We start from the raw sequence: 4,039 nt of genomic DNA, 5'->3' as shown, positions 1-4,039 counted from the left end.
TACCTCCTTCCCTTCCCCACAGCACCTGTATATATGTATATATGTTTGTACATATTTATTACTCTATTTATTTATTTATTTATTTTACTTGTACATATCTATTCTATTTATTTTATTTTATTTTGTTGGTATGTTTGGTTTTGTCTCCCCCTTTTAGACTGTGAGCCCACTGTTGGGTAGGGACTGTCTCTATATGTTGCCAATTTGTACTTCCCAAGCGCTTAGTACAGTGCTCTGCACACAGTAAGCACTCAATAAATACGATTGATGATGATGAAGAAGAAAGAAGGAAGAAAAAAATAACTCTGTGGTCTAGTGGAAAGACCACAGGCCTGTGGGACAGGGACTGGGTTTTTTATGTTTGTTTGTTTCTTTGTTTTTGTGGCATTGGTTAGGTGCTAACTGTGTACCAGGCACTGTACTGTACTAAGAGTTGGGGTAGATACAAAGTAATCAAATTGGACATAATCCATGTCCCACATGGGGCTCACAGTCTTAATCCCCATTTTACAGATGAGGTAACTGAGGCACAGAGAAGTTAAGTGACTTGCCCAAGGTCACACAGCAGACAAGTGGCAGAGTTAGGATTAAAACCCAGGTCCTTCTGACTCCCAGGCCTGTGGTCTATCCACTAGGCCACATTACTTCTCTGGGTATGACTGGATGTTCTTTTTATCATCATCTTCTTCATTCAATCGTATTTATTGAGCACTTACTGTGTGCAGAGCACTGTACTAAGCGCTTGGAAAGTAATAATAATGTTGGTATTTGTTAAGCGCTTACTATGTGCAAAGCACTGTTCTAAGTGCTGGGGTAGATACAAGGTGATCAGGTTGTCCCACGTGGGACTCACAGTCTTCATCCCCATTTTGCAGATGAGGGAACTGAGGCCCAGAGAAGTGAAGTGACTTGCCCAAGGTCGCACAGCTGACAAGTGGCGGAGCCGGGATTTGAACCCACGACCTCTGACTCCAAAGCCCGGGCTCTTTCCACTGAGCCACGCTGCTTCCGAAAGTACAATTCGGCAACAGATAGAAACAGTCCCTACCCAACAACAGGCTCACAGTCTAGAAGGGGGAGACAGATAACAAAACAAAACAAGTAGACAAGTGTCAATACCATCAAAATAGATAAATAGAATTATAGATATATACATATTAATAAAATAGAGTAATAAATATGTACAAATCTACACAAGTGCTGTGGGGAGGGGAAGGGGGTAGGGCAGAGGGAGGGAATGGGGGTGTTGGGGAGGGGGGGAGGAGCAGAGGAAAAAGGGAGGGCTCAGTCTGGGAAGGCCTCCTGGAGGAGGTGAGTTCTCAGTAGGGCTTTAAAGGGAGGAAGAGAGCTAGTTTGGCAGATGTGTGGAGGGAGGGCATTTCAGGCCAGAGGTAGTATGTGGGCCATGGGTCGACGGCGGGACAGGCCAGAATGAGGCACAGTGAGGAGGTTAGTGGCAGAGGAGCAGAGTGTATGGGCTGGGCTGTAGAAGGAGAGAAGGGAGGTGAGGTAGGAGGGGTAAGGTGGTAGAGCTTTGAAGCCAATAGTGAGGAGTTTTTGCTTCATGTGAAGGTTGATAGGCAACCCCTGGAGATTTTTGAGGTGGGGAGTGACATGCCCAGAGTGTTTCTGTAGAAAGATAATCCTAGCAGCAGAGTGAAATATAGACTGAAGTGGGGAGAGACAGGTGGATGGGAGATCAGAAAGGAGGCTGATGCAGTAATCCAGTCGGGATAGGATGAGAGATTGAACCAGCAAGGTAGAGGTTTGGATGGAAAGGAAAGGGCAGATCTTGGCGATGTTGTGAATGTGAGATAGGCAGGTTATGGTGATGGATTGGATATGTGGGGTGAATGAGAGAGCAGAGTCAAGGATGACACCAAGGTTGCAGGCTCGTGAGACGGGATGGATGGTAGTGCCGGCCACAGTGACGGGAAAGTCAGGGAGAGGACAGGATTTGGGAGGGAAGATAAGGAGCTCATCTTGGCAGAGTTGGCAGCCATGTTCCCTGACCACAACGAGTTTACAGTCTAGAAGGTGAGACAGATTCAATTAGTGAGTAATTTATAGATATCTATATAAATGCTATGGGGTGCAAGGTGGGGTGAATAGCGAATGCCCAAATGGCACAAATCCAAGTGCATAGATGATGCAGAAGGGAGAGGGAGCTGGGGAAAAGAAGGCTTAATTGGGGAAGGCCTAATAATAATAATGATAACATTATTACTACTACTATTAGTAGAAAGAATAATAATGATAGAAGAATCTTTCGCTTGGGTCCAGCAGGATTCCTGTGCTTCCTTCAGATCTCAGGAGAGAGCCCTCCTTCTGAGGTCACTGGCTCATCAGGCTCTCCTTTTTGAGCAGGTCTGAAGAAAGCTTGGCCAGCTCCCTGCTGGAGTCTTTGAGAACTAGAGGAGTGTGTCCACTGTGACAGGAGTCTCTAAGGAGAGAAGTTGTTACCCTCAGGCTCAACCCGGGCATCCTGGCTTGATGCCCTGCTCAATTGCTATTTTCCATGGGTTTGGCAATCTTAGCGGGATTTCCTTCATTTCGTTCAGGAAAGATCTGCCCCCTCGTGGGCTCTGCTGGAGGTTTTGGTTCCCTTAGTCACAAGTGCTGTGGCAGCAATATGGTAAATTCAGTATGAGAAGCAGCATTGCCTAGTGGATAGAGTTCAGGCCTCGGAGTCAGAAGGTCATGGGTTCTAATTCCGGTTCTGCCACTTGTCTGCTGTGTGACCTTGGGCAAGTCACTTCACTTCTCTGGGCCTCAGTTACCTCATCTGCACACTGGGGATTAAGGCTGTGAGCCCAATCTGGGACAGGGACTGTGTCCAATCCGATTTGCTTGTATTCCTCCCCAAGCACTTATTATAGTGCCTGGCACAGAGTATGCACTTTACAAATGCCACAATTATTATTATTATTATTTTTATTAGGCCTCAAATCCAGTGCTAGACTAAAACTCCTCACTCGCGGTTTCAGGGCTCTCCATCACCTTGCCCCCTCTTACCTCACTTCCCTTCTCTCCTTCTGCAGCCCAGCCCGCAACCTCCGCTCTGCTGCCACTAACCTCCTCACTGTGCCTCGTTCTCACCTGTCCCGCCGTCGACCTCCCGCCCACGTCCTCCCCCTAGCCTGGGATGACCTCCCTCCGCACATCAGCCAAGCTAGCTCTCTTCCTCCTTTAAAAGCCCTACTGAGAGCTCACCTCCTCCAGGAGGCCTTCCCAGACTGAGCCCCCTTTTTCTTCTCCTCCTCCCCATCCCCCCAGCCCTACCTCCTTCCCCTCCCCACACCACCTGTATATATATATTTGTACGGATTTGTTACTCTATTTTACTTGTACATATTTACAATTCTATTTATTTTGTTAATGATGTACATCTAGCTTTACTATTATTTATTCTGATGACTTGACACCTGTCTACATGTTTTGTTTTGTTGTCTGTCTCCCCTTCTAGACTCTGAGCCCACTGTTGGGTAGGGACTGTCTCTGTGTGTTGCCAACTTGTACTTCCCAAGCGCTTAGTACAGTGCTCTGCACACAGTAAGTGCTCAATAAATATGATTGAATAAATGAATGAATGTACAAGGATGATGGCCTGGACAGACAAATTCCCATCCTGGTCACTGAATTCACTGTGTGACCTTGGGAAAATCCTTTTGTCCACACGTGCTACTCAGCAAATGTGCTACACCTCAAGCCAGAGCAGGGCCAAGCAGCACCTGAGCCATCTGGACGGCTGAACACCAAGCTCCTGGAGAGTTTGGGACCAGCCCAGTGCTTTCATTGAGGCTTTGAAGCAGGGAGAGAGTAATTGTCTGTCGGATTTGAGGAGAGAGGGTGTTCCAGGCCAGAGGCAGGACGTGGGCCAGGGGTTGACAGGTGAGATCGAGGCACAGTGAGATGGTTAGCACTAGAGGAATAAAGTATGAGGGCTAGGTTGTAGAAAGAGAGAAGAGAGGTGAGGTAGGACGGGGAAAAGCAATCGAGTGCTTCATAACCAATGGTGAGGGGTTTTTGTTTGATATGG

Source organism: Tachyglossus aculeatus, chromosome X1 (assembly GCF_015852505.1).
Source record: "Tachyglossus aculeatus isolate mTacAcu1 chromosome X1, mTacAcu1.pri, whole genome shotgun sequence".
Classification (NCBI taxonomy): Eukaryota; Metazoa; Chordata; class Mammalia; order Monotremata; family Tachyglossidae; genus Tachyglossus; species Tachyglossus aculeatus.
The sequence above is the reverse complement of the archived record's forward strand: the minus strand, read 5'-3'. Positions refer to the sequence as shown.